Below are 7,798 nucleotides of genomic sequence, written 5' to 3'. Positions count from 1 at the left end.
CTCCCTCCTCCCTCCCTCTCTTCCTTCCTTCCAGATTGTATTTATTTATTTGAGAGAGAGCGAGCATGAGCAGGGGAAGGAGAAGAGGGAGAGGGAGAAACAGACTCCCCACTGAATGGAGAGCCTGATGCATGGCTTGATCCCAGAACACTTAACAGATTGAGCCATCCAGGCACCCCTCGTTCCTTCTTTTGTGGTGTATTCCTCCTTCTAGTCATTTTGCCCAGAGAAGAATGGATGAACGAGAGAACAAAAATAAAAAATATCAACTATGACCCAAGCGAAATACGTACTAGACAAATCCAAAGAGGTCAGGAACCCAAAAAGAAAAGAAAAAGAAAAAAAAAGGGAAAAAAGAGAATATAATTTCACAGGTGGACAAAACAGGGTGATCCACTTGGTCCTGTGTGTATTTTGGTCTATTAGGAGACACTAAATCCCAAAATTGTAAGGAAAGCAAAACATATATACACACACACACACACACACACACACACACATACACACACACAAAAATAAAATTGAATAGAGTGAAAGGAAGCCAAAAATGAAGAATATATCTATAAAATGTAAATGTAAAAATGAAAATTGAAGAAAGACTTAAAAACAAAGAGTTGATAAAAGAAGAAACTTGTTAAAAAGGAAAAAAAAAAAAAAGAGGACTCTCACCTGGATCTAAAACCTGAAGCTAGAGGCAGGAGCCCTCCAAAAGTCTCGACAAGTCTTGTGTGTACTCCTCGCCATGGCTCAGCTCCAGACACACTTCTTCACTGACAAGAAAAATGCTGTAAATGATGTTCCCTTTTCAGTTACTGCAGCCTCTGAAGTTGCTGACCTTAGTGACATAATCAGTAAATTGCTGGAGGCCAAAAATGAGTTCCACAAACATGTGGAGTTTGATTTCCTTATCAAGGGCCAGTTTCTGTGGATGCCCTTGCTCAAACACATGGAACTGAAAAACATCCCATCAGAAGAGGTTGTGGAACTGGAATACATGGAGAAGTACACTGCCCCTCAGCCGGAGAAATGCTTGTTCCATGATGACTGGATCAGTTCAGTCTGAGGGGCAGAGTGGATCTTGACTGATTCTTAGGATAAGACTTCTCAGATTTGGTCCTTGGAAGGAAAGTCAATGATGACAGTCGTGGGACATACAGACGTCATCAGAGATGTGGCCTGGGTGAGAAAAGATAGTTTGTCTTGCCTCCTACTGAGTGCCTCTGTGGATCAGACGATTCTCTTACAGGAGTGGAATGTGGAGAGAAGCACAGTGGAAGCCCTGCGCTGCTGCAGAGGCCATGCTGGAAGTGTGGATTCTTGAGCTGTTGATAGCAAGGGGACTAAATTGTGCAGTGACTCCTGGGATAAGATGCTAAAGATCTGGTCTACAGTTCCTACAGATGAAGAAGATGAAATGGAGGAATGTACAAGCGGACCGAGAGAGAAACAGGAAACAGAGCTGTTGGGACTAACAAGGACTCCCATAGTGACCCTCTCCAGCCACAAGAAAGCAATTTCCTTGGTTTTGTGGTCAGATGCTGTAGAAATCCACAGTGCATCTTGGGACTGCACAATTAGGGTACGGGATGTAGAATCTGTCAGTTTTATGTCAACTTTGACAGGAAATAAAGTGTTTAATTGTATCTTCTATTCTCCACTTTGTAAACATTTAGCATCTGGCAGCACAGATGGGCATATAGGACTGTGGGATCCCCAAACTAAAGATGGTTCTTTGGTGTCACTGTTCCTAACCTCACATACAGGCTGGGTCACATCATTAAAGTGGTCTCCTACCCATGAGCAGCAGCTGATTTCAGGTTCTTTAGATAACCTCGTCAAACTGGGGGATGCAAGAAGTTGTAAGTCTCCTCTCTCTGATCTGGCTGCTCATGAAGATGGAGTTCTGAGTGTAGACTGGACAGACACAGGGTTACTTCTGAGTGGAGGAGCAGACAATAAATTGTATTCCTACAGATATTCACCTACTGCTTCTCATGTGGGGGCATGAAAGTGACTGATAAATTTGACTACAGAGATTGTTTCTGTAAATGAAATTGATAAAAAATCCTTAGATTACATCAGTGACAGTTCAGAAAGCAGCCTCTTTAAGTTTATATAATGTTTTCACCCATGATAATAGCCATCACTATTTATTTTGTATTTATTATACAATAGTTTGTGTTATTAAAATATAAAATGTGGGGGTGCCTGGGTGGCTCAGTCATTAAGCATCTGCTTTCTGTTCGGGTCATGATCCCCGGGTCCTGGGATTGAGCCCCGCATAGGGCTCCCTGCTCCGCGGGAAGCCTGCTTCTCCCTCTCCCACTGCTTGTGTTCCCTTTGTTGCTGTGTCTCTCTCTCTCAAATAAATAAATTAAATCTTTAAAAAATATATAAAATTTGACCTACCTTCTCTGCCATATGCAAACTCTTGAAACTGAGTTTTTTTTATTTCCTTTTATAGGTATTAGTTTGAATCAAGATTTGTGTTTGAAATGCTGTAAAAGCACATATTAAAAATATAGTAATTGTCCAGATTTTTATTTCTGATGGGGAAACTTAAGTTTTCCTATGTTAGCTGTTTTAAAAAAGTATCTTAAGGAAACTAATAAATTCTAATAGAGAAAAAATTAGAAATACAATTTGCTTTGGGTAAAATAAATGATGTCTAACTATAATAAGACTTTGTGGGTATTCAGAACATTAAAACATGTAGATGCTGCCAATTAAGAGTTTGTTGAAATATTTTAAGTGGAGTACTTTGTATTAAAGATATGTTACAATCCTTTAGAATTTGCATACAGATTTGATGGTAACCAGGAATCTCTCTCCCCAACCTATCCTTGTATAGAATAGAATCTTTAGACAAAACCTTTCAGTCAGTATTAGATAATAAACATTTTATAAATAAAAAAAAAGAAAAAAATTAAACTGAAAGACTAAAGGCACATGCAAAAAACCCTCTACTTCTATATATTATTTTCCCTTAGTGCAGGAGTGTTTTGGTTTTAAGTGATCTATAAACTTGGTATTTGTCTGAGGATCCTGCTGGTCTTCTGGGGGAGTGGCCTGTTGCACTGATTCTCAGGTGTCTGCCTGGGCGGAGTTGGGTTCAGTGTAAGCTGCTTTGGGTTGTTCTATGTGGTTTTGTTCCCTGAAGGCTTTTCAAGTGGCTTTAGAGGGTAGAAAAAAAAGTAAAAAATGGCAGCGCCCCTATCTCCAGCCCTGGAGCTGAAGGATCGCAGCCCGCACCCTTCAGTGCACCCTCAGGGAAAGGGAGTCCAACCCTTTCGTGTTCGCCAAACTTCTTAGACTCCTGTGATGCACACCCACACCAATCCTTCCAGGGGAGGGAGGGCTGTCTCACTGTGGCTCCGCTGCTCCCTGGGCCCCTGTTCTGTCAGGGCAACGTCTACCTGACCCTGCACCTTCCCATGCCGCTTCTCCTGGGGGCAGCATCTGCCTGATCCTGTGCCTTCCCATGCCGCTCCTCCTGGGGGAAGGAGCTGGAACTCTCAGCAATTGTCACTCGCGGGGTCCCTGCTTGGAGAGCAGTTGCCCGATTGTGCCGTGGTTCACAGTTTATGGCAACACCTAGCTGAGAGGCCACTCCAGAGCTCACTAATTATAGCTGGCTTCCCTGCTCCAAAGCTTGTGAACTCTGCTGCACTCAGGTACCCCCATTCTTTCTGTGACCCCAGGGATCCTGAGACCACACTGCCCCCCCTAGGATTATGCCCTTCTTCACCGCCTGAGCACCCTTCAGGCAGGGATATCTCTCATGGAGCAGACTTCTAAAAGTTCAGATTTTGCACTCCACTGCTTTATCACTCTCCAGTAGCTGCTTATGAAGGCTCCCTCCCCCTGAGGTTTATCTTCCGATATATCCCCTCAGATTCATATCTCTGCACCTCCTACCTTGCAAAAAGTGGTTGCTTTTCTATTTGTAGACTTGCAGCAATTCTTTTCTTAGATCTCAGGTTGAATTTACAGGTGTCCAGAATGATTTGATAGACATCTAGCTGAATTCAGGAACCAGATGAAACACGGGTCCCCTACCCTTACACGATCTTCCTCCGAGAGCTAGAAAGCATCTTTCTCATTTCAGTTATTGTACTCTTCAACTCTGTTGTGTGTGTGTGTGTGTGTGTGTATCCACTATCCTTCTGTTGAAGTTCTGAGTTCTTCCACTCTTCAACTCTGTTGTGTATGTGTGTGTGTGTGTACACTATCTTTCTGTTGAAGTTCTGAGTTCTTCCACTCTTCTCTCAATTCTGGTGAGCATTTTTATGACCATTACTTTGAACTCTTTTTCAGGTTGATTGCTTGTCTCTGTTCTGTTCTTTTTCTGGTTTTATCTTATTCTTTCATTTGGAGCATAATCCTTGGTCTCCTTATTTCATTTGACTTTCTCTGTTTGTTTTACTGATTTAAGCAAAACCTCTACCTCTTCCAGTCTTGAAGGAGTGGCCTTGTGTAGGAGCATCAGTTGTATAGACTGCATGTGCCTTTTAGTGCTGGCTGGCTGATGCTGGTGCAGGTGCAGGCCAGGAGTCCTCAGACACTCTGCACTGGGGCCACCCTCTTGGGATGGCTTGAGTTGGAATAGGCACAGACCAGGTGTTCCCAGGGTGCTATGCACTTGGGGCTGCCCTGGTGGAAAGGCTGGAGCTGAAGTCAGCATGGGCTGAGGGGTTTCTGGGGTGCTCTTCATTGGGGCTACCTTAATAGGATATCTGGAGTGGGCATAGGCCAGGGATTTTCATACAGGGGGAAGCACTCTGGTAGGATGGCTGGGGCTAGAGAAGGTGTGGACATGGGGGCGCCTTTTGGGGAATTGTTGGAGCTTGTGTGGGTTAGGGTCTGGGCTCATTGAGGTGGCAGGCCAGCTAGAGCATCCAGATCCTACTCTGGTCTGTGCTATCCAAGTGGCGGTGGAATGTAAACAGTGGTGATTGCTGGCACTTCTGACCCCAGAGAGACTTCCAGCAGTTACCTCACCATATGGCCCATGCTCTAGGATTAGTAAATGGGTTTCCTTCACATGTAGGCTAGTTGCCCTTTAAACATCTGGTTTTTGTTGTTTGTTTTTTTACTGTGCCCCAGGGCAGGCAAATCTGCACAAGGGCTCCTCAGTGCTATCCCCCCTCCTGCAATTAGAAACATCAAGAGTGGGATTCCTGTCATTACTATGTCTCTGTCTTTCCTGATATTCTCTATGTGATCCCTTTATCCTTTGTTGTGCAGAAGCTGTTCAATCAGCCCTCAGTTCTTCTTTAGGAAGTATAGCTCTACGTGTAGGTATAGATTCTATATGTAGGAGGTTCTTCCTACTCTACCATCTTGAACCCCTCCCCTGAAAAAAAGGTTTTTACTAAATCGCTTAAGGGCAAAATCTTGCCTGAGCTGATGTGAACCTATTTGGCAGAAATACTTGATATAAAACTATTATCTTATTTAGCTCATTTTACAAAATATTTGTGCATTTTGCTACAGGAATATTAACGTGTTTGATTAGTGGACAGTCCCAGACCCTGCTAGGGGTGTTATGTAATTTATAATGTATGGGTCATACTTTTTAAAAATGAAAAATTTTGAATTCTAAAAACATTGGTCCTTAAAAATTTCAGGTAAGGGATTGTGACCTATTACTATCTTTAAAACATAGCAGCTGGAATGAATGCAAGACTTTGGTTGTGGTCATTGTAACAATTCAAAGTAAAATCGTAGTGATCAGCATGTTTGGATGTCAGCAAGTCATCCTAGAAACTCAAATTTTAGCCTCATGAGCAAGGCAATAAAATGTGGCTTGAAAGATACAATTAGGTGAATTTGTAGGGCTTTCTGGGAGACGCTTTCGGGGGAGTCCCATGGTGTTGGCCATTTCCCGACGGATGGTTTCTGGTAAATGAGGACTTTTGGCAGTAAGCAACAGAAGTCTATGTAAGCTAGCTCAAGCCAAAGGATTCACAAGGTGAAGGGGCAGCTGGCTCTTAGAGATGTTATGGAACCAGGAATTAAAGCCCCATGGAAATTTAAGGGTTCCCTCACTTTTTTTTTCCCCCTGCTTCTCTGCAAGTCCACTTTATCCATCTCTCTGGTTAAAGAGAAGTTTTCTTTACTTTCCAATCTGCTTGGCAGAAAATGACCATTGCCAACAGCTCCTGTGCTGTATCTCCTCCATTTACCAGCACAGCCTGATTGGGGCTCAATGTCTCAGTTTAAATTCCAAATTCCTCGGAAGGGGTCATTGTCTGGCCCAATAGGCTAAGGGGGTGTTGTGGTTTAGAGGGACAGGGGTCCTTTGTCCAAACATGGATCCTTTCTCAATAAGTGTGTGGATGAGGAGGAGATGGGCAACTCCTGGCAAAGTGTGTCAAGATTGGAGAATGGAAGGTAGGGCAGATGCTGCCCTCTGCAAAAAAAAAAACCAAAAAAAACCACACGCACACATACACACACACACACACACACACACGAACTTGGGCTGCTATAACAAATACCATAGCCTGGGTGGCTTGAACAACAAATTTTTTTTTTCCTCACAGTTCTGGAAGCTGAAGGTGGCATCATGGTTGAGTTCTGGTACAAGCCTTCTTCTTGGCTTATACACAACTTCCTTCTCACTGTGTCTTCACATGGTGGAGAGAGATCTCTTTGTCTCCTCTACTTAAAAGGGAATTAATCCCATCATGAGAGCCCCACCATCATGACCTCATCTAACTAATAACCTCCCCAAAGCCCCATCTCCAAATACCATCATATTACACAGTGGGTTGGGCTTCAGCATATGAATTTTCGGGTATACAGACATTCAACCCATAGTGTGTGTGCACATATATAATATATAAAACATCTACCCAAAAGACATGGCAAGGATAGTTATTTACTTTTGGATCCATGTAGTCCTCTTTGAAGCCCAGAAATGTACAAAGTGACTGGGCAGGTAGGTCAGGTTACAAGAAGAGAAAACTCTGATTCTATGCCTTGAAACAAAACAGACCACACATTCACCTTCACAGCTATGTCTGCACCAAGCTGAAAACAGTGGTTTAAAAAAAGGCAAGGTGTGGGGCATCTGGGTGACACAGTCGGTTAAGTGTTTGACTCTTGGTTTCCACTCACGTCATGATCTCAGGGTTGTGAGATCGAGCCCCACATTGGGCTCCATGCTCAGTTTGGAGTCTGCTTGAGATTCTCTCTCCCTCTGCCCCTCCCGCACTCTAAAATAAATTAATAAATCTTTAAAAAATTAAAGGCAAGGTGAGAATCTGATCATTTCAGCAAAATTCTATCTGATTATTGTTGGGATAGGAGTAGAGTGTGACAAGGCATAAGAAGGATGATTGGCCAGCAGCTCTGGAGAAAACAGACAGGTGAATTCTGTTTCATACCCTCAGTGCCCAAATTGTGCCTACTTTCCTTCCATGGTCCTGTGCCTGAGCATCTGAACCAAGGACTGGTTCCCAGGTGATCCAAGATCCTTCCTTGACCATCACCTCCACAAAACTGTGGCTCTGCCTCATTCCTCCTGCTGAGAGACCAAGTCAAGAGAAACTCAGTCTCAGGGAGACAGTAGGAGTCGTAGTCATTGCTGGGTTTTTTTGGCATTTGAGCTAATGTGGAATCCTTTCCAGCTCTCTCAGGTCCATTGTCTGACCATCTGGGCTGGGTTACAGAGGAGGGAGGTGGGGAAGGACCAGCAACACAGTGTGTCTGCAGACAGCAGGTGCTTTGAATCCTCCCAGCTGTGGCCTTCCTGATGCAGCTCTTGGTTAGATTCCCTAGGGAATAAAAT

General features: G+C 43.6%; 1 pseudogene; it reads left to right on the top strand.

Annotated features, from left to right (window-relative positions):
* The first annotated feature begins 742 nt into the window (after window positions 1-742).
* LOC110574256 lies at window positions 743-2,017 on the top strand (annotated as a pseudogene).
* Window positions 2,018-7,798: the final 5,781 nt, after the last annotated feature.

Source organism: Neomonachus schauinslandi, chromosome 12 (genome assembly GCF_002201575.2).
Source record: "Neomonachus schauinslandi chromosome 12, ASM220157v2, whole genome shotgun sequence".
Lineage (NCBI taxonomy): Eukaryota > Metazoa > Chordata > Mammalia > Carnivora > Phocidae > Neomonachus > Neomonachus schauinslandi.
This window is presented reverse-complemented; position numbering and strand designations above follow the sequence as displayed.